At 34.7% G+C, this 23932-nt stretch overlaps 1 protein-coding gene across 4 annotated transcripts in view; it reads left to right on the top strand.

Annotated features, from left to right (window-relative positions):
• HNF4G (hepatocyte nuclear factor 4 gamma) overlaps positions 1-23932 on the top strand; it is a 120549-nt gene that overhangs the window by 40155 nt on the left and 56462 nt on the right. Inside the window, exon 2 of one of the 4 annotated variants that reach the window (XM_082719807.1) lies at positions 21777-21896. The exons of 2 other annotated variants lie outside the window; for them this stretch is intronic. The gene's annotated coding sequence lies outside the window, so the exon portion shown is untranslated. Of the gene's footprint in view, positions 1-9745; positions 9817-21776; positions 21897-23932 lie in introns of those variants that run through there. One more of the 4 variants, XM_082719811.1, reaches the window with a different exon arrangement.

Below are 23932 nucleotides of genomic sequence, written 5' to 3'. Positions count from 1 at the left end.
AAACAACTAGTATCTAAATGGTTTCAAAGAGTTACTATAATTCCCTACAGGCCTAGTTAATGAAGGCAGTACCTATCCCTATATTGAAAAGATGAACATGGTCTTCAAATATAGTCAGTTTATGTGGGGAGACTGTGGTGACAGAAAATACTTATTTCCTTTAATCCAGTTTACCATTTAATCTATAAATGCAAACCATGTTAAGGGATGCTTGAAAAAAATAAACTTGAAAGTCAACATTAACCACCCAAGAACCAGCTGAAGTGCTCAAAAGACAATAAAAGTAAAATTTCATTATACCGACTTCAAGTGGGTTTTTTAAAAAAAACACCTAGCCTTTCCTACTAAAATGATGAATGTTGTTCTGATTCTAATTGACAAGTATTATATAAAAAAGAGTTCTTGCCTTCGTTCTTATCAAAACTGTGGGGATTTCCAATGATAGGACAATATTATGTGGGTGGAAACTTCTCAGAAGAATAGAGAACTTATCAGTATTTACTTAAGTTCTATTACATTCAGAGCCATAAAAGCAACTACACTCATAAATTTATAGCCAGTCAAGGATATTGCCTCTTCCCCAAAGAGGCTAGATATTAAAGGAGTACAGTGAATGAGCTCAAATCATGAAGTGGTTTCAATATTGGAGCAGTTTTCCTCCTTCATATTTCAACTTGTAGCCTGTATGTTATGAAGAATCACTGGCTAGCTAACTTTGGGCATTGGGAAGCAAAAAAAACTGATCTTAACCATTTTTTTTTTCTTAGAGATTTTATTTTTCTTCTATAGTTGGTACCTAATAATAGTATTTACCCATTAATGAGCTCTAACTATAGATGAATGATCACCCTACTTGCTTTTTATAATTTCAGATTTGTGGATAAAGAGATAGAAGTTCATAGAGGTTTAGAATCTTACCCCAAACCATAGCGGAAACAAGACTTAAACCCAGATCTTTCTGATTCTGAAGCCGATTCTAGATTAGTTTACTATTTCTGCTGTAACAAATTACCACAAATGGAGTGGCTTGAAATAACACATATAATTATACATGATGCTGTTTTATAACACAAGAAATCCCAAAGGAGTCTCCTTGGACTGAATTTAAGAAGTCAGGAGGGCTGCATTGCTCTGGAGACTCTGGTGGAGAATCCATTTCCTTGCCTTTTCCAGCTTCTAAGAGTTTTTCTCTACTCCTTGGCTCATGGCCCCTTCTTCCGTCTTCCATCTTCAAAGCTAACAATCCCATCATTCTGACCTCTGTTTCTGTCAGGACATCTTCTTTTCTGACTCTTCTAACTCCCTACTCCGTCTTCTAAGGACCCTTCTGATTGCATTTGGCCCACCTGGCTTATTCAGGATATTCTCCCTATTTTAAGATTCTCAACTTAATCATATATTCCAAGTCACCTTTGCCATGTAAAGTAACATACTTAGAGCTTCCAAGTATTAGGACATTTTTGGAAGGCCATTATTTTCCCTACCATAGAAGCTAAGGAAGATACAGGTAAACAGTACAGTTGTGTGTGTATTTTTTTTTTAAAGATTTTATTTATTTATCTGACAGAGAGAGAGAGTGAGCACAAGCAGGGGGAATGGCAGGCAGATGGAGAGGGAGAAGCAGGCTCCCCGCAGAGCAGGAAACCCAATGCATAGTCCCATCTCAGGACCCTGGGATCATGACCTGAGCTGAAGGCAGACTGTTAGCCACTGCACCACCCCGGTGCCCCAGTTTTGTGTGTATTCTAAGATTAATATTTTGATATTATAATTTAGTAGACCAAATATAAATCAGTAAGATTAATAATCACTAAAAAGACTATAGTAGTATAATATAAGAGAAGTAGTTTAGGATCCAGATAAACCCTTGCTCTATTGTTTTCTAACCTTAGATAAATCTAATCTCTTAGGGGTGCCAGGGTGGCTCAGTGGGTTAAAGCCTCTGCCTTCTGCTCAGGTCATGATCCCAGGGTCCTGGGATCGAGCCCCGCATCCGGCTCTCTGCTTGGCAGAAAACCTGCTTCCTCCTCCTCCTCTCTCTCTCTCTCTCTTTCTGCTTGCCTCTCTGCCTACTTGTGATCTCTGTCAAATAAATAAATAAAAATCTTTTTAAAAAAATCTAATCTCTTAGTGCTATTTCTTTAGCGTTGATATGGTAGTAAAACTACATCAAATATTATTCCTTAGAACAAATAAAAATGTATTTAAACACTTAACTGGTAGATGTTTAACACAAATGCTTGTTTCTTCTCCCTTAGAAAATAACAAAGAGAAGTGGTCAAATAGTACAGGCAGCATGCAAATAGCCCAAGTACTGAGTGATAATGATTAAACATGCAAAAACTGTTTGTTTTCTAAGTATGTTTACATTCTGCACAGGCCTTATTTTTATTGAACAGATAATATTGTGGTACTCAGTATTCCCTCCTTTTTCCCTTTCATATTTATACTCCCATTCATATTCATGCCTGCATTTTTTTTTTTCCTAACAGTGTTAAATTTGGGCATTTGAATTAATTCATTCTCCTGATGATGGCTTTTTCTCATTCCATTTTAGGTACTTATTTTTTTAAGATGGAAGTTTTTTTTATTATTTGTTGCTATTCCAAATTTACAGCTGGTAGTTTTATGGGACATGAATTGTGAGTCAGTCTGAAAAATCATTTTTTTTAAAATTAATTGCAATCTCTTCTTATAGGACGGTTACAATAAAAAGGACTCTCCCTGCCTTGTCATTCCTTCATTCTCATCAAATTCTCAGGGCAACTCTTAACTGTTGGTTTTCAGTTCTTTTCTGTTGGAGTGCTACTCTGTAATTCTTGATCACATGCTTGTCAACTTTAAAGCAGTCTCCTTGACTCCTGCTCTGAAACTTGAGGATATGTCCCCCTTAAATTATTACCCCATCTTTCCTAGCCCTTATTTTCAGTATTTGACATTTATATTTTTCATTTTGTTCTTTTATTGATTACTTTTATAACTTGAAATAATGTAGTTAAAAATTCATTTCTGTTTTTCAGCAGGTCTGTGTTCTTAATTTTTTAAGATAAGTTATTACTACTTCTACTCATTTCCTCAACTTTTCCTTCCTCCTGTGGCTTACTTTGGTCATCTCTAAGCTTGTTTGTATTTATATTTTCCTATAACCACACCAAGTCGTCCTTTTTCTTTCTTTTTTTTCTATACATTGACTGTAAAAGTTGGAAATGTGTAAGCTGTGTTAACTCTCCACAAGTACTATCTAATGCTGAGGCACATAGGATACTCTTCTACTTGGGTATAGGCTCACGCCAGAAACCTAGGATGTAGTGGGAAAAAAGTTTACTGTCTTCAAATGGATTCTCTTACTTCTTGTTTATTATTATTATTTTTGCTTATTATTACTAAACTCAATTGCTTGACTATATTCTAAATTAACATTTACTTTATATCTGGGCTTTAACTTTTTCAGACAGGTTTGTTTTTAACCCTGAAATTTCAAATTATGTTTCTTTTTGTTCCCTCCTCTTATATTATCCATATTTTTTTAACCCTCAAAGTCTAATGTTGTCTCAGATTTTCTTCCTCCCCAAAACATCCCTTGTGGAGCTCTATATGCTTTTGAAAATCTCACGATGCACAGAGTTAGAAAATTTCAAAAGGATATGAGTGTGGGCCTTTTTTCATTCTTGGACTTGAGATCCTAAGGGAATCTCAAGTTTCCAGTTTTGAAACTTCTATTCTGCTTTAATTTGGGGATGTTTTCTAAATTTTTTTTAATGATTACTTCTTTCCCATTTTTTTTTAAATTTTCTCATTCTCATTTCTATTAGTTGGACCTCCTAGATTAATATTCTTTGTCTTGACTCTTATTTCTTATTATTATTCTCTTTCTACATTTGTTCTTTACATTTTGTGCTTTGGTTATTATATGTTTAAACTCTAAGATCTCTTTTCAGCTCTGTAACTATTTCTATTATTTATTTTAATATTTTTAAACTATAAAATATACCATACATGCATAAAAGCAAATAAAATATTGTCTTCAAGATTGTCTTAGCTGTTCTTATTCTTCTGAAAACTACATAGATGTTTACAATGGGCTTATTAATATTCACTAAAAATCATGCATGAATTTTCATTGAAATGATGTAACTTTACTGGTAAATTTGCAAAGACCTTGGTTTTTGGAGTCATCTGTTGATACCATCTTCAACTTTGGGGTTTTCTGCACAAAAGCATTATATATACATTTTACAAGTACATTATGCTTTTATAGAAAACGAGTCTTAACGAAAAATAAAAACATACTTCTGTTTATTTTACTCTGAGGTAAAGGAAAACCTGTGTTAGTCAGCTGTTGCTACACTCATGCTGCATGACAAGAAGAAGCCATAAAATGCTCAGTGGCTAATTGTTACTTTATTTTTTTACTCTCAAGGGTGTAATAGGGCTGATGTAGGCTAGGATCCTTTGGATTTGAGCTATATTACAGGCCTCTATTATATTTCAGGCCTGAAGTTCTGTTGGAAGGAGCAGGAGGTGGAATGGCATATTCTTTTTGCAGCAGATCACAGGTACACAAGAGAACAAGCCAAGCCATGAAAAGTTCTGTTACATCATGTCCACTAATGTTTCATTAGTTAAAGCATTTTCATGGCCAAGCTCAACATTAGTGGGATGGGGAAGTATCTTCCACTCACAGTGCAGGCGCTATAAAATTACCGAGCACAGGGTGTGGATATATAATCCTAGTGTAAGAAACTGAATAATTGGGACAATAGTCCAATTATATCAGAAGGAAAGTATATGAATATGAGTATTCTTGAAGTTTATGACTTTCTGTTTATTCTGCCATTATTAGAAACTTCTTCAGGCTTTTATTTTAAATTTCATTTATAAGATTAAAAATGTTACTTGTTTACTGTTAATAATATGTAAATAGTTACTTTATTATAATGGTGGTGAAAATCAGAGGACAAAGGGCCTCAGTCTCTCCTGTGAATAGAAGACCTGTGTACAAACTGTCCAGTGAATATTCCTCAACATACATCAGTCATTTCATTAATTCTTCATTCCCCTAATCCTGCTGCTGCGCAATTGCCAATCTTCAGATCTCTCAAAGTTATCTGCTGGCTTTTCTTCTTTCTCACCCGTCCATCCACTTGGTGGACAGGTCCTGTCAGCTCCAGCTCAATGGCCTTTCAAATCCGTGGACTCAATTTTAATTCCATTAGAATTTTGCATCTCCAACCAAGAGTTTTACCTCACAGACATTTGGAGTCAGAGCCATCTTGGAAAAGAGGAATCTGAGAATGTCCCATGTCAGAAGCCTCAACTGCTAGAGCTCTGGCTCCACGTTGACTACAGGATAAAATCTGAATGTCTTTAGGACAGGATCTATAGCTCTTTAGAGCTTGGTCTCAATATTTTTCTCTCCCGAGGAACATTCAGTTTCCATCTCCTCTCTATTCATCGCTCAAACTCTGTGGAATGCTGTCTTTAAAACTTTTTCCTCTTCTAGATGATTCTGTTACCACTCCAGCTATCATCCACTGTCTTCTACACTCAGTAAGTCAGTTCAGTTGTCACTTTTGCTCTTAGCCTTTGCCTGACTCTCAGTCGGTGTTCTATTCCTGGGGTTTTTAATAGCATTCTACCCAAATACCCATTAAAGAATTTCTCTCTTGGATCCTTTACTTTTGATTATAAATGTATAAGAAAATTCTTACAAAAATCAGGTGACTTATAAAGAAGAAAATAAAGTCTATAGTAATCACTGTTCCCTGCTTAGGAGAATGCATTAATACTTGGGTATTCTTTTGTTTTAAAGGTCAGTCGGCTTCATTTAACAATGTGGCAGAGGCATTTTTTCAATTACATCCCATTGTAAAAATTAATTTAGCATTTTCTCTCTCACCCTAGACTGTTCATTCCTCCCAGGAGCATCTATTCCCACATAATGCCTTACTTCCAGTGAACAGTGCAATGTCTGGCAAATAGGAAGCATTTAATTAATAGTTTTGTGAATGTTAAGTGCAATGGGAATATGTTTCTAAGTCCAAATATCTCAATGAATCAAAAAAAGTTTAACTATCCTCAATGACAATATCCAAAAGTGGTAGCGTTTTACTAGTGTCAGGACATCTTGTTTTGTTAAATATCATTTTTTGGAATGCTGGCTCTGCGGCAAGGTGATAGTTATGTTGTAATTTTTTGTTGATCCTATTTTCCTCTGTTTTGACCTTTGGAAATTAATTGCCATAAGGAATTCAGTCACATAAGGCTTTAAAAATTGATCAAATAATGCTGCAGTTTTAATACTGGTAAAAGATACAAAGGGTTAAATCATTCTAGTCTTTTTTTTTTTTAAAGACATGTAACTCTTTTGTCTGATCTCCTTATGGTCCTTGTCACAACTGTATGGCTTTTAATCACTCATACATTCAGTGAGTTACTGCACTGCTGGAACCTTAATAATGTTCTAGTTTGTTTGGATGATCTTCCTGATAAGGTCCTGACAATCTCTCAGTATAATGGGAAGACAATCAAAATAAAAAATGCTCTAAGAGTTCAGTAGTAGAGCATGCTATTATTTTTCACATGGTGCAAGGATATTAAAATACTGACTTCCATGCTTTTGATTAAGTTTGTGATGAAATTCAAGAAAAATTGAAAATTTGAATTATTCTACTGCCAGTAGGGACTGTATATCACGAGCAGAAAGCAGGCATATATAACCAACTGTTGTATCATAATCTCAAGAGTGTCAGATTGTCCTTCTTTTATATGAGTTTCTGTGGTATGTCTAAGCAATTAGTTCATTATATAGCTCTTTTATATTTGCAATTACCACATGGAATTTTACAAAAATATCAGATGTCGACTTCAGTGCACATTGTTTGAAGAAATAATAATAATAATGACTTATATTGATAGAGTATTTCAGATTTTTCAAGGTGCTTTCCATTAAATTATCTCATTTAACTCCCTAGCCCTCTTAAATAAGCAGTGGAATTATAATTTTCCACTTGTCCCCGCTGTTCTGCCTTCTTCCCTTTTACTGTTTCCCTATTTCTCTTTCTTTCTTTTAAAGGAGAAAATTTGGTGTTTCGGAAGAACACAGAATATGAATTCAGGTATTTAATTCCATCCTTGCTCCCGTTGAATTATTTTGGTATTGGGCAGATCACTTCCATTTCTTAGAACCTTGGTTTCCTAATTGGCAAAATAAGAATAATGCAGAGCTTTACTCCTCAATGTTGCGAGGATTAAGGTGAAATATAGGAAACATTAAAAAAAAAAAAAAAAAACAGAGCAAAAAGCAAATGTAATGTCCTTGTTAGGTTTTTTTTTAAGGGGATCTTGGGATAACAGAAAGAGAACATTCTGGCCTTACTGCTTCTTAATTGTAGTACTTGATCAAGTTATCTAACCTTGAGCTGTATTTTTCTCATGTGTAAATGGGCCTAATAATTCCTGTCTTGTGAAGTTGTTAATAGAAAAAATAAGGAAACATACATACTGTTCCTAACACAATTTTTTGAAATATAGTAGTACTTAAACTCTATTAAAAATAATTTGTCTTCCTTCCTCCCTTTTTACTACCTCATTTCTTCCTATCCTATTCTTCTTCCTCCACCTCAGCTTGTGTGGCAGAGAAGATGAAGTACGTGATTGCAAAACCTTGAGATGGAATAATTAAAACATTTTTTAGCATCAAGATTTTTCTCTTTACAACAAAATTGTAAGCTGCAGTTGAGGAAGGAGAAGGGGTTCCAAGCCTCCATTTGCCTCTTTTGAGTGAAGACCCTTCCTCTCATGCTGTAGGACCTCCCTTTAATTCTGAAAACTTTTCCCAGTAGAATTTGAAAACCACTGATACAGGCCATCCCCTTCACTTTACAGATGAGGAAACTGAGCTTGAGAGAAGTTAAGTGATTGGCCTAAACTTGCAAAGTGGGTAAGTGGTGAGCTAAGGCTAGAATTCACTGTGTTTTCACTTTACCCTATTTTTCCCCTTACTAAGTGAAGGTACAGAGGGCAAATGTGTATATTTAAGATTCCTCTCTTGAAGGATAATAGTTGATTTATGGAGATGGAATTTAGATTAAAAAGATGAAGTGTGGGGCACCTGGGTGGCTCAGTGGGTTAAAGCCTCTGCCTTCGGCTCAGGTCATGATCTCAGGGTCCTGGGATCGAGCCCCACTTCCGTCTCTCTGCTCAGCAGGGAGCCTACTTTCCCCTCTCTCTCTGCCTGCCTCTCTGCCTACTTGTGAGCTCTCTCTGTCAAATAAATAAATAAAATCTTAAAAACAAAGATGAAATGTAAGGTACAGCTATGAAATGGATGGAATAGGTAAATACTTCAAGAAAAGAGGAACACAGATGATGATTCTCTTGGGATGGACTCTGCCAGTTCCATGAGGGCAGGGACTTGTTTGCTCTTTTCATTTTATTCCCAGTGCAGACAGAAATGTCTCACTTTCAACAATACCAGGGATACTGATTGTAGGCAATAGAAGCTTAAAGAAAGTGGACAGGGACAACTAAATCAAGGATATCTTATTACTTTACTAATTTTCTGTTACTAACAAGAGACATTTCTTGTGTAAAAACATTTTATTTGCTGTGTAGGAATCATACGCTTTATTCACCCCAAATATGTCTAGGACACTACTGCCATTTGAGAAATTACAAAGTTGTTAACATTTCCATTTATGTGGTAAATTAGGAAGTTAGAAGAGGAGTATTGTATGAAAATACAATTTCAAGTTTTGGATTTCCCGATTCTTAAACATTACTTAAAATGAATTTGATAATGGTAAATATGTATGGTAAATGGTAAAATATGTTCACATTAGTCAAGCCTTTCTTAAAAAATTTGGTTTATCTGCCATTCCGAGGAAACTTAGAGGTCAAGAATTATAAATACTTACAATTTAAATAAAAAGCCATTACTTGACTTATTTATTTAGAAAATGAAACTAAATAATGCCCCTTTGTTATTTACTGAAGGAAAGAGATGATGGCATCATAGGTGTTCCATAAACATGGTTTTGTGATTTTATATAATTAAGAGAGCATGAGTGCATGTGTGTTTTGTGTGTGTGTGTGTGTGTGTGTGTGTGTGTGTGTGTGTGTAATGAACCTGTCTCCAGGCACAGTCAGGTACAAAGGTCCAGCACTTAAGTCTCAGAACTAAATAAACATGTAAGTTTATGATTATTTTATTGAGCTTGCTTATTTTATGAGCCACTAATAGCCCTTAGATCAGTTATATTGATGAGCACTGGAAACCTAAGGCTTCAAAGAGATTTTATTTATTTATTGTTTTTTATTTTAAAATGCCAAGGACAAAATGGCCAGTTCCCAGTCTTATTTTTCATTTACAACAAACCATAGAAATAAAATTTTTTAGTATAGAGAAGAAACTAAAATATATGTTAAGTGTTTATAAGTGGTAATTTGTTTATGACTTTCTAATCTGCTTTCAATTTCCAAAGCAAACTGTTGAACTTCTGAGTTAAAGTGTATGTTTTACTGTCAACTTCAGTATCAGGCTATGTTGCTTTTACACTTGCTGAACTTACTGGCAAAATTGACAGGGTTGTGTGGTTTAGCATTTGTGAGGAAATAATGTGTAATGAAGCAAAATTTTAAAATTTGTTTTATGCTTTGCTTTTGCATATACTGTAATTTATTTTGTAATTTGCATATATTCATGTAATTTATTCATGTCCTTTTTTTTTGAGAATTTCTTTCTGTGTAACTTTCGGTGGGCCTAGATGGAGTGATGCACCATCCCAGTTTAGCCTTTCCAAATTTCCCATCCAGGTAAGTCCCTCACCCCTTCTAGAGCTAGGAAAATAAATCAGTGTTGTGAGGTAAAGAGACAGCTCCAGTTCCACAGAAAAAGACTTGAAGAGTCTTTAGACAAGTAAATGCCCCTGACCAAAATATTAACATTCCTAATATGAATAGATCTGACTTGAAAATTAAGCATAAAAGTTTCACTTCATGTAGTAGTTGTTGTTTTGGTTTACTTAATCTGTTTCAAAATAAAAACCTACCTGTTTCAAAATAAAACTAAAGATTTAATATTTAGCTTTAGAATTAAGTAAACTCCTTATTCTACTCTTTTTATTAGCATCTTGTCATTTTTTATTGATAATGCCTCTACTAGAGTTTGTCATGTGAAATAGAGGCATTTGCCAGTATGGCTTCAGGTATTGTAAATATTTTGGGTTGTTTTTTTTTTTTTTTTTAGATTATCCTAAAGTGAAAAAGGAAAAACCATTTCACTTGACACATGAATGTGTTCCCTGTGGTCAAAGCCTACCTGGAGATTTTGAAGGGATTCTTAGGTTAATTTTTGAATCATGACTTTTAGTGCTAGACTATTTATTAAAATCACACTATGGAGAATTATTCCATATCTATCAGTTGAATCCTGTATATTTAGAATTAAAGTTTCTTTACATGTATGAGAGTGGAAGAACAGTTAATTCTGGTGACCAAATTTGGAGTGTAAGGTCAAAGGATACCTAAGCAAGAAACGCCTATTTTCCAAGTATATAAATATTCTAAATAGGATTTATGTCCAAGTTAAATAAAACCAAAATCTAGTGTTTATTATTCTGCTAGACCTTGCATTTCTTCGTATTACAATTTACACCTTTGTAAAAATTATGAAAACAAATTCTCATGATTCATAATCTCATATAAATTCAAATGATTTTGAAATTCAAATGATTCTGGAGACAGAGGATAAAAACCTTTAAAGGGAACTCCTGGATATGAGAGCTCTAATAATACTTCTATAGACAATAAAGTCCTAAAACTTGTCATTATATAGATTCTGAAATCCCAAGTATCTTAGAGTGGATTTTTTTTTTTTTAACCAATCTTTTTCTGTCAGTGAAGATAGTAAAATTTATAGCAAAGTAAGAGCTAGATGTTGAATCTGGGAATGGAGTAGCTAATGGAGCCCACTCTGGAGTCCCCAAGTGCGATGCAGTGATCTGAGAATGCATTTGGTATCAAATAAATTTAGGTTAGAATCTTGGTCTTGTCACTTGTCAGTGTTACGTGTCCCTGCTGAAGTTACTACACCTTTTGAGTCTCAGTTTTCTCATCTATAAAACAGGACAATAATACATCTTAGTGTAGGGTCTGGTTAGGATTAAATTAGAAAAGGGCCTTGCAAAATGCCTTGCTCAGAATTGGCCCATCGTACATGTTAAGGCACAGAACTCTTCTTTCAGTACAGCTCTGGAATTATCCTGCCAAAGCTTCAACCCTTTCTAAGAGAGAGATCAGCCTCTTAGATTATCTTCCTAGTTTTCCTCATGAATGAAGGCAAATGATTGTTTTACCTAAAAAAATAGAAATGATTACCTTTAACAGTCAGCAGTTACATACACCAAAAAGGAGGTGGGCTATATTTCCTGCAAGTTAATCAAAGCTTTTTTTTATTTCTTGCATAGCTTAAAAATTCTAAAAATCTATACCTCTTTTTTTTTTTTTTTTTTTTAGTCTCATAATCCATATGGAATATCTGGATTTTCTTCTGCCTTCTTTGAAAAAAACAAGTGTGTGACTCCTTCATTTGTTTATAGTTCCAGACAAATAATAACTCACACTGAGAATTTTATGATGTCAGTTACAATCCTAAATGATTCACATGTATTAACATACTTACTTCTCAGTTATATGTGAGATATTATTTCATTTTTACACATAGAAATTGAGACAAAAAGAATTCAGGTACATTTCCCTGAGGTCACGTAACTAATAAGTGGTAGAGCCAGGATTTAAACTTTCGGAGACTGTCTTTAGAGCGCTACGCTTATTCACAGCACAGTAAAAAATCAGAGATAAAGTCAGTCTGGAAAATAATACCAGGCTCTGTCATTTATGAGGCCCTGTCTCTTGTTTTTAATAGTTTGTGTGTGTGTGTGTGTGTGTATGTGTGTGTTTTGTATAAAGAAATTGCTATGCTGTGTGAGTACTTAGTGGTTAAATAAACATTTTGTTTATTAGAAACTAGGTAACAAGAGGGAATATAACAAGTGTCCTATATTTATTTAACTACCATGAGGTATGAACATGAAGGAGCACTTCACCATAAACTGAAAAAAATGGAAACATACACTTTCTCAATTCTGAGTAAAGTTTAGATATTTTTTGGTGTTTAGGTAAGAATTTTGTTTTTGAAAAAAAATCCTCTGCTATTTAAGAACAGTATAATTATTACTGAATGGATGCTTAATTGCCTAATAGGTAATATTTGGCTTGTTTATGTTATATGTAAGGTAATTATGTTATTAATCATATAGTTTTAAAAGTTTATCCAGAACTAGTAACACACACTGGAAAATACCTACCATGTGCAGTGCATTCAATCTGAACCTGGGAAAAATAGCCTTCCCTTTTTTGAAAGGGACACATACTGATGGTCCCTGTGTGCCGCTGTGATGGAACCCAGGCTGGAAGTGCCAAGGAGAGCGAAGCAGGCAGCTCTGGCAAAATTCTCCATGACTGCACTTGAATATGCAAATACAGGTCTTTGATATGATTTTCAGTTTTACATGAAAACAGGGAAATTAAGTGTGAATAATAAAGATAGCATTTAAAATACAAACTCAGCTGGAGAGCGGGAAACTGTTCACGACTATTTGTTTCCTCGTATCTAGGTGTGATACCAGAATAATGTTTTACTTTATTTCTTGAACCTTACCCTAAAATAGCTGAGGTAATACATAGTGTTATACATACTACCGCAGAGTAGAGGATGCCTGGTCTCCAATCCCAAAACTGATTTTGAGTGAGTAACATCCTTTCTCTGGATCTCATTCTCTCATCAAAGGTTGGAATTAGGTTGTTGGCTTTCAAACAGTGCTCTGCCAAGTCTAGCAGATCTGGAGTACTTTAGTTTCCCACATAATTGACTTTGTATTTTACCTCTTGGTTGCGTGCTTGATATTTATTTAAAAGATGCTCCCATAAAATAAAGATTTGTAAAGCTCCTGGACTAGATTACATCTGGAAATCCTTCCATCTTTAATATTTTCTGATCCATTTCTTCTGTTCTAATTCCTGGGCTAGAATTAGACACACAAATTACCAGTGCTTTATATTCTAGATTTTTCGGGGGATACTCACCTACCCATTTGTACCAGTGGCAGTTCCAGTTGTTTTTCAAGATCCAACTCTATGGCCATCTCTCTGATGAATAGACTTCATACACCAGGGAAAAACTCTCTTTCCTTGGAATTTTAGTAACAGTATGTTAGCATATTTCTTTATGAGGCACTTACCTGTTCCGCATTCTATCATGGTTTTTATGTCTTTGAAAAGCTTCGTCTCTAATTCCTGTAGGGATAGCAAGAGTATAGGGATGAATAAAAGATAATGATGCAATGATAGGGCACCCCCTGGAGAGCATGTGTGTCATCAGGAGGGGTCAGAGCCTTAATGGACTTCCTGGAGACTGTCTACAGGGAAATTTAAGATCAATAGTACCAAATTGCATTTCAGTAAAACAGAATATACACCTAAAGGTCTTATGAAAGTTTTAGCTTTTGGAAATTTACATTAAAAAATAGAAACCAAATAATGCCAGAATAACAATAACAAAAAATGTACGATGGCCCATTATGTACAGCTCTGAACCGCACATGCATGTACGTCTTCATTCCTTAACATGAGCATGATCTATGTGTTTATACCTTTGTTCAACAACAAAATTTAGTGTGTATTATTGGAACAGCCTCTTTATATAGGCCTGAGTAAAATTATGATATTATTTAAAACCAGGTCAAGCTTCACTGTCAAGAACAATATGACAATATCCTCAGAATGATAAAATTGTAAGTGGGGTTCATGTTTAAAGGTAAAATCTTTGCTCTTCACCTCAGTGTTTCCTACTCTATGCTCTGCAGTATAATGTAAATACCTTCCAGAACAAGAAAAGGGACGTTTCACAGAATGACTATAGTTAAGTAAGAGGCAGATGGCTTGGTCAGTTGCCTAGAAGAATAGTCTCATCTGAAAATTGGGGTGGGGCGCCTTGGTGGCTCAGTGGGTTAAGCCTCTGCCTTGGGCTCAGGTCATGATCTCAAGGTCCTGGGATGGAGCCCCGCATTGGGCTCTCTGCTCCGCAGGGAGCCTGCTTCCTCCTTTCTCTCTGCCTGCCTCTCTGCCTACTTGTGATCTCTCTATGTCAAATAAATAAATAAAATCTTTAAAAAAAAAATTGAGGAGGGTTTTAGTGCCAGCTTCTTCTGTTAATCTCAAAGGAGATAGTTTTCTTTCTTGTCACTTTTCCTGAGCAACTTTAGTACTTACTAAATAAAGTAGAATATGCCAGAATACTGACAAGTTTATATTCTTTTAAATCTTGATCTGCCAGTGATCACACTTTACTTATTCTCATCAAAATAGTTTTGATTTTATACTATCTAAACAAAATTTCAAGCACTCATATTTTAATCCTCATATAACAGTGATAGTGTTTATATTAGATTTATACTAGTGTTTTATGATTGTTTCCTATTTGAAATAATTCCCAATTAGCTTTCATATTCTAGTTAAAAGAATAATCTAATCTTATTCTGTTTATGACTAAATAACAGAGTATTCAGTAGTGACTGGGCATTTCGGAGGGATGCTTGAGCACTTCTGAACTCAATGACCTATGAACTTAACATGCACAAACAAAAAAAAGTTTGGAATGATGCGTTTATGATAAGATGACAGCTTTTCAATTATGAGGAAATCACCAGTTGTTTATCATCTTGCACTCTACGAAACTAAGTATAAGATTGATTATATTCCTAAAAAAAGGTGATGATTTATTAAAATATATATTCATTTATTTCAAATAATTTGAATAAAATTTCTCTTGATTTTATTTTAATAAATCAGCCAAGAGAAGTTCACATTTTCTTTCCAGCACAAATGTAATTCTTTAAGTAGTTTTGGTAGTTCAGAGTTCTCTGCACTACTCAGTACCTTTTCTTTCTAATAGTCCCGTTAACAAAGTAGACAGAGATGATCATTTATTATAGAAAGGGTAATCCACCTATTTTCCCCGCGGAAATTCCCTCCGGTGGAGGGCCCCGCCCTGCACAGACTCTTACAGTTCTGCCATTTCTTTCCTCAGCCTTTGTTACACTGCCCCCTGCATCTCACCAAGCGGCCTCACACTGTAAATTGTTCAGCTTACTCCTCTCTCTTTTCTCCCTAAGAAAGTATAGTCGGCAATTTTTCATTGAAGTTCAGTATCCTTGATCTAAAGCTGAGCTTATTCAGTGATAAGTCTATTCTCTTTAAACACACGGAGGCAGCTAGTATTTAAAAAGAAAGTACAGATAATATTTTTAAACTAAGTATATACCAGATATTTTCCTTTAAGATTTATCATAAAGATCGATTGCAGGACTAAACAGGCTAAGTTCTTAGTAAGTATTACTAGTTATATTTGCTTAGAACTATTTCCGTTTGTTAATATACTTGGTCAATAATAACTAACAACAATGATGAGAAGAAAAACCAACTTAACACAATTTTCTATGCAGAAGACATTTTCATATGAAATACTTCATTGAATTATAACTACCCTAGTCTTAGTAGTAGTATTGTATTAGTAGTGTTATTACAGATACTAGTAAAGATTCAAAAGTTAGGTTAAGAAAGACTAAAGTTAAGGAAGCCAGTGGATGACAGCTTTCGGAATGTAAATCTTTTATTTTTGTAATGAAATAAAATTTTGGCAAAACTGATAATATTTTTCTTTTTGACCCAATATATCATTGTGGGACAATAATCTCAAGTAAATTTGAATTTTTAATCTCAGCATTTCTTAAAGTAGAAATTATTAGAAACAAATCAAATTATTAAATAAGAGAATGGTTAATTATATATCTTCATGATAAGCATTAAACCTGCGTGACAAGGTGTGTTTTTTAGTAACATGGGAAAATCTCACAGATTTTTTTTACATTATTTTTTTAAATTTTTTTCCTTAAATACCAGTTCATTAGTATACAGTGTATTATTAGTTTTAGTACAATGTAGTGATTCACTATCTTTCTGTTAATGTCTTTCTCTGGTTTATTTCACTTAGCATAATACTCTCTAGCTTCATCCATGTCATTGCAAATGGCAAAATTTCTTCCTTCTTATGGCTAAATAATACCCCATTGTATAGATGTATATGTATTTGTGTGTATATGCATATATAAATATATAGATATATGCCTCACATCTTCTTTATCCACTCATCAATCGATGGACACTTGGGCTGTTTCTGTAATGTGGTTATTATAAATAATGCTGCTATAAACATTGGGGTGCATTAGTGTTTTTGTATTTTTGTGGTAAATATCTAGTAGTGTGGTTGCTGGATCGTAGGGTAGTTCTATTCTTAACTTCTCGAAAAGCATCCACACTGTTTTCTACAGTGGCTCTACCAATTTGCATTTCCATCGAAAGGGTAAGACAGTTCATTTTTCCTCCATATCCTTGCCAACATCTGTTGTTTCTTCTATTGACTTTAGCCATTCTGACAGGTGTGAGGTGATACTCTATTGTAGTTTTGATTTGCATTTCCCTGATGGTGAGTGATGTCGATCATCTTTTCATGTGTTTGCTAGCCACCTATATTTTTTCTTTGGAAAAATGTCTGCTCATGTCTTCTGCCCATTTTTAAATTGGATTATTCGTTTTTTGCATGTTGAGTTGTTCAAATTCTTTATATATTTTGGATACTAACTCCTTTTCAGATATGCTATTTGCAGATATTTCCTTCCATTGCACTGGTTGCCTTTTAGTTTTGTTGATTGTTTCCTTCTCTATGCAGAGCTTTTCATTTTGATGTAGTTCCAATAGTTTATTTTTGCTTTTGTTTCCCTTGCTTCAGGAGACATATCTGGTTACTATGGCTGATGTCAGAGAAATTACTGCCTGTGTTCTCTTCTAGAGTTTTGATGGTTTCAGGTATCACATTTAGGTCTTTAGTCCATTTTGGATTATTTTTGTGCATAGTATAAGAAAGTGGTCCAGTTTCTTTCTTTTTACGCTGCTATCTAGTTTTCCCAGCACCATTTATTGAAGAGACTGTCTTTTTCCCATTGGATATTCTTTCCTGCTTTTTTGAAGATTACTTGACCATACAAGTTTGAGTCTATTTGTGGGTTTTCTGTTCTGTTCTACTGACTTAAGTGCCTGTTTTTGTGCCACTACCATACTATTTTGATCACTACAGCTTTGTAATATAAATTGAAGTCGAGAATTGTGATGCCTCCAGCTTTGATTTTCTTTCCAAAATTGCTTTGACTAATCAGAGTCTTTTTTGGTTCCATATAAATTTTAGTGTTGTTCTAGATCTGTGAAAAAATGCTGTTAATATTTTGATAGGGATTATATTAAACGTGTAGATTGCTTTGCATATTTTAAACATTTTAACAGTATTTGTTCTTCCAATCCCTGAGCATGGGATGTTTTTCCATTTTTTTACTTTAGCATCAATTTCTTTCATCAGTGTTCTATACTGTTTAGAGTACAGTCTTCACCTCTTTGGTTAGGTTTGTTCCTAGGTAACTTACTGCTTTTGGTGCAAATGTAAGTTGGATTGTATTTTTTTTTTTTTTTTTTTTGCCTCCTTTCCCGTTTCTTTTTTTTTTTTTTTTTAATTTATTTTAATTTTTTATTTTTTATAAACATATATTTTTATCCCCAGGGGTACAGGTCTGTGAATCACCAGGTTTACACACTTCACAGCACCCACCAAAGCACATACCCTCCCCAATGTCCATAATCCCACCCCCTTCTCCTGAATTCATTTATTTGTTCTAGCATTTTTTTGGTTCCGTCTTTGGAGTTTTCTGTATATAGTATGTCATCTGCAAATAGTGAAAGTTTTACTTCTTTCTTACCAGTTTGGATGTCTTCATCCCAGGAGCCTGAGATCATGACCTGAGTCTAAGGCAGCGGCTTAACCCACTGAGCCACCCAGGCGCCCCAAAGTCAACCTTTAAAATACATTTTTAAAATTTCGATTTGAAATTCTGTGTAAAATCTAAGGCCGCAGAACAGGAAACCACATTAAGTCTGTATCATTGAAATAATTAATGTATTGAGCTGGTTAAACCTATTTCTTCATAATATGCCTTTCACCTCTTCTGATATTTTCTCTTACACTGCTAGCAATCAAATTTATAACATCAAGTTTTAAAGACACACATTTTATTTATTATAAACATTAGTATTCAATGTAAACTTAGCTTTCAGAAGTTCTTTTTGTTCCTGGAACCCACCAAGGTAACATAATTTAAAATTTATTTCTGTAATTTTCACCATACTTTTGACTTCCCTCCCCATGATTATTATCTTAACTGTTCCTGCTCTTGAAATAGATATGAATGAGCAAGGACTATGAATAACAACAGGTTCCTACCACTCTAGTTTGTTAAATACTTTTAACAGGGAAGGATAAAGTATCTTGGAATATACCATTTGATAGGCATGAAGTTAGGTCATGCTGCTTACACCTGGATCCTGATGATTGTGATAGCTGATGGCTCCATATAAGTCTACTTCAGCTGCGCATTCATTATACTCTGGGTCCAAAGAATCAGGTATGAATCCTATGTGATTATACAGGGCCTATTCTTACATATGATTTACCTGCCTTGAATGAATGAATGAATGATGAGTGAACGGACTGTACCCTAGCTGGATTCTTAATTTCTAGCTGTTGTTTCTTGGTGATTACATTGGACTTGTTGACCTTGACCTTACAGATGAACCTGATTGTTCTTCCTTTGCACATTGTCCTTAAAGACCAACTTTGCCAAATTATTTCCCCTTTAGCTCTCTTAAAGTAACGCTCTAATTGTCCCTCTTGAAGGGACCCCAGCATAATTTCTTTCTGGACATTGACAGTAATTTTAATATATTTTAACAACTAGATTTAAATAACTTGGCTTGGCTTTCCATTCTTCCTTCACTGATCATATGCATGTTGAGTTTGTGTTATCTACAGAGGAGTGAGCTAAGCTTTGAGAGGGAAGACAAGTGCACTTAAACAATAGTCCTTGCCTAATGGTATTGTCTACTTTAGTTAAATTAGTAATAATTTGCTATGGTTCATTTGCAGAAATCAGTGTGTTTCCTTATAGATGGAACCTGGCCAAATTCAAGCAAACGACAAACAAAAATTTAAAAACCCTTTCTAGGCTTAAAATTTTAAATTTGATTTTGAAAATTCCCTCTCCAAAAGTGAATTCAAAAACTGAGTACTTTAAAAATCTTATTTAACATCCCAACAATTTAAAATACGACAAAACTTAGTAACCCACTTGTTTCTTCCCTCACTCTTTTCTGAATGATATCAGTGCTTTAAAACTCAGTTTCAAAATCTTTAATTTCCTTCATGATTATGTTTACATTGGGACAGGCTTCTTTTGCCAACTCACAAACAGGCTGTTCTTTTGCACATAATTGCATGTGTGGATCAACTGTTCTTTTTATTTATTTTAATTATAACGTGTTCTTAGCTCCAGGACCTGCCACATTGAAGACTTCCAAAATAGATATGTATTGATCATTTTTTGATCTTTTTATTTGTAAACTGCTTTCTGAACATTTAATGGCTTCCAATCATTCATGGAAACAAATCTGAAAATTTCTGCCTAGCTCCCTTTAAACCTCCATAATATGATCCCACTCTAAAGATCCAATGACATTTCTCACACATTCTTTCGAACATCTATTACTCGATTTCCTTTGACCCCAAATCTTCTTTTCTTTTGTTCACCAGTCAACATTTACACCTTCTATAAAGTCTAGCTTAGAGCTAATATCCTTGATCATTCCAATCTTCAATTATGACTTGTCCTCTGAATTACAGAAGTAACTAGAGTCAGAATAATGTAATTGCAGTTATTCATGCTAATTATTCTTACCAGTTTTTCTCTCCACAAATAGTTAAGACTCCTTAAGTCTAGAAAGCGTGTTTTCTCTCTTTATGTCCTCAGACCCTAGCACAATGGTATTCCTCACTAAGGACCACTTAACAGGGAGTTTAGAAATTGCTTCTGTTATATATAATTTGACAAAACTGACCATTTGGACATTTGGGACAATAAGCTTAGAATCATGCAATTTTAGAAGTCTTAAGCATTAGGAATCTTAAGGATCGGGGCGCCTGGGTGGCTCAGTGGATTAAGCTGCTGCCTTCGGCTCAGGTCATGATCTCTGTGTTCTGGGATCGAGCCCCGCATCGGGCTCTTTGCTCAGCGGGAGCCTGCTTCTCTCTCTCTCTCTGCCTGACTCTCTGCCTACTTGTGATTTCTCTCTCTGTCAAATAAATAAATAAATAAAATCTTTAAAAAAAAAAAAAGGAATCTTAAGGATTAATATACTGAATTCTTCATGGTACAGATAGGACTGAAATTTAAATGGAGACAGTATGGATCACCCATTCCTGGTGGACTTTATCTCAGTGTCTTTGATATCCTTTCTTGTTCTGTTTCCTCTGACTTTAAGTGGTATATATGTGTTGTGACGGTTCTCATCTATTAAAAGATACTAAAATACTGTGTCTTATTTATGCTTTGGTCAGAAAGGCAGAAACCACTCTAGGAATTTGAAGAAGGAAGGAATTAAATTCTAGAAACACAGAGCTCACAACACCATTGGAAAACCTACAGAAACAAAATTCAGGAAAGAAGGCTATTAGCTTTCATGTTCACTGCTAACTTTGGAGCGAGGGAGCTGCCATCACTGATGAAGCTATCTCCAACATCAAGGTGGCTGGGTTCCAGGAAAACAGCAGAGGGCATTATAGAAACTTCCGTATGGTAAAGCTCAGGCATATATTTGCTTCCCGTTGCTGCATGAGCAATAGCTTCTACATCTCTTCCACCTTGTAAATGTTATGCAAATGTTTCTGAATGGCAGAAAAAGAAATTTATTCTTATATTTGCATTTTACTACTTCTCTATTCCAACAGTTTGGTGCCTTTCCGCACACCTCAGTAGTTCACAAATGAGGAATCTGCTATACCACTGAATAGTAACAGTGTTTATAATAATAGAATTGTTAGTACTGGAAGGAACTAGAACTCAATTGAACCCATCTTCTCTTAATTTAAAAGGTCAAAATTGCATAGTAATGGGGTTGGACAGCCACCTTTTAAAAACCTACCTCCTTGGCTAGAGATGAGCTCTGAACCTGCCCATTGCTCTATACTTACCAGTCAATTTAATTTTATGACCTTCTGATTTAATGAGATAAGTACTTCTTATGCCTAATTACTTAGTGCTAAAACCACATTTTAGTTTTATAAGACACACTTCAAAAATTGTTATTGAATCTTATCACATACATACTGACTAAAAAGGAGTTTAGACTGCTCATTGCTGTTTCAAGATGAAATCACCATTTTATTTGATGACTTACAAAAGGGAAAGATGACCAATAAATCTGTTTAATCAGATCTCTCAATATTGTGAATGATCCTCCTGGTAGCCAGATATTATAAGTCTATTGTGGCCACTTCTCACTTTTACTTGTTGTTCTGCATGGAACTAGCTGTGGCACTAGGGCTTTCTTAAGAATAAACCATTCCAAAATCACACTGTTATTATAGGTTGCTTTGTCCTCAGGCTTTCTAGTATTCCTTTTGGGCTATTGGTCTTTCAACATGCAGTTAGGGGATTAAAGTAAATCATTTAATCCATGCAGCATGTCACTCAATAGTATACTTTTGGAAATTGTTTCCACAGGAGCACCAGTGAAAGCAGCCAGTCTGAGATATTGACACTATAGAAAAAACTGACAGCTTACTCCTTGTATTGATTCTACTCTTCTCTACAAATATAGACTCCGTTCCCTACCACAGCCTTGTAAGTGGTGACTGCTGAGGTTTCTAAATTGCTTTGTAAATTATTTATTACTTGACACCTTGTAAAGACCTCTTTTCTTCTTGTCTGACTTGCTTGTGATTTCGAAGTTCTCATTTATATTGAAAGGTCTCAGTGTATACTGACCACACCTTCCTATAAGTTTTTCTTACTACTTTATGTTGGAAATATGACTAGTTCTACCATATTATGACCATACCTTTGTCATTCTTATGGCTGATAGGTTGTCTACAAATTGTCATAAATGCTTATATGCGTATGTTCCCCACTGAGCCCTGGACAGGCTGGCAATTTGGAACTTTGCATGGACAATTAAGTAGCACATTTTCAAATTTAAAAAGTTGAAAATATTTGGAGGCCATTTATTTAATGTTGGAGGAAATAGTTTTTATAAGTAAAAATTGTTTATCAGATCAGATACACATTTAATTCACATACACTGATATAGTAGAATCAATGTTCTGAAAAAATTTGCAGATCCTTTTTTAAAAATTACTCTCTTCTTACTTCAGTTTTCTTTTGTGATTCTGTGTACCATAAAATTTTTAATGTTCGCAATATGGATAATAAAAAACAGACTGTTATGTCTGTAAACCGGGCAGTTTGAAGACTGTGACTGCCTACCTTGAGCTGACTAAGATCATATACATACATATAAAAATACTCAACATAAAAGCTTTGTGCTTGACAATATGAGTTTCTTCCTTCCTTTCTCCCTGGTTTCCTACACTGTTAGGCTCAAGACCACTATTTACTTTGTGACTCGGGGCTGGAGTTACTGTAGGTAGCATCCCTTATAGGTTGGGAATTCAAGAAGCTTCTCATCCCATCCATTCCTTAAAATTCACTTGATTATGTTTGTAAAGTGTGGACTTCTCAATGTCATCTCCATCATTTATGAGCTTTTGTGACTTGAGGAAAGTAAATTAGGTTTTGTACGTACTAGATTCTTCGGTAAAATAAAACAACAATAATAATGATAACAACCCAGAAGGTTATTGGAAGAATAAATGTGGTAATATAGAGTATTAGCACAAGCACATATTAGATATCTATCATGGTTATGATATAAGTGGTACATAATTTTTGCTAAAGAATTTAATTTTAGGATGTTTATATTTTTATGTAATACCAATAGATATTGCTGATAATAAAGAAAATATGTAGCAAATAATGATACATTGAAACCATAACATCTTTTAGAAAATTTTTTCTAACTATAGAAATTTAAGGAGGATAAAAACATACTTGTAAGATCACTGTAATTCACAATGAAATCAGGAATACAAATCCATTGAAAGACACAGGTTTTGATCTATTATGAAGATTTATAAGCAGAGGAAGCCAACTATTTCCAGACAGACTGCTGTGGGCAAGAGAGTGCACAGGAAAAGCAAAGCTGGAAACCAGAAAGCTATCTTTAGAGAATGAGACCATTGTAGCCATACATGTCAAGCGTGTTTCAGTAATACTCTTTCCAGGCAAAGTTTGGTCTAGGGCAATGCTGATTTTCTTGTCCACCGTTTTATGTCAAGATATATTGTTATGACCTTGTTTCATTCTTTCCCTGCATACTTTAATGGCAGTTGCTTTTTTTTTTTTTTAAAGATTTTATTTATTTATTTGACAGAGAGAGAGAGATCCCAAGTAGGCAGAGAGGCAAGCAGAGAGAGAGGGGGAAGCAGGCTCCCCGCTGAGCAGAGAGCCCAATGTGGGGCTTGATCCCAGGACTCTGAGACCATGACCTGAGCCGAAGGCAGAGGCTTAACCCACTGAGCCACCCAGGAGCCCCTGGCAGTTGCTTTTAAAACGAGTTGTCTATACCTATTTTCATACTTTACTTCTGGCTTGAAATACTTGTTTCTTAAAACTGTTTCAATGTTTCAAGGTTCCGCTAAAAATGCCACCTTCCCGTAATCTATCCCTAGAGTTCCCACTCACTTGTTTCTTTTCTTTCCAAAGTCTTTTGACCCTGGTAACTATGAATCACCCTAACCATTATCCTAGGTTAGATACCA

Source organism: Mustela nivalis (assembly GCF_964662115.1).
Source record: "Mustela nivalis genome assembly, chromosome: 2".
Lineage (NCBI taxonomy): Eukaryota > Metazoa > Chordata > Mammalia > Carnivora > Mustelidae > Mustela > Mustela nivalis.
The sequence above is the reverse complement of the archived record's forward strand: the minus strand, read 5'-3'. Positions and strand labels throughout refer to the sequence as shown.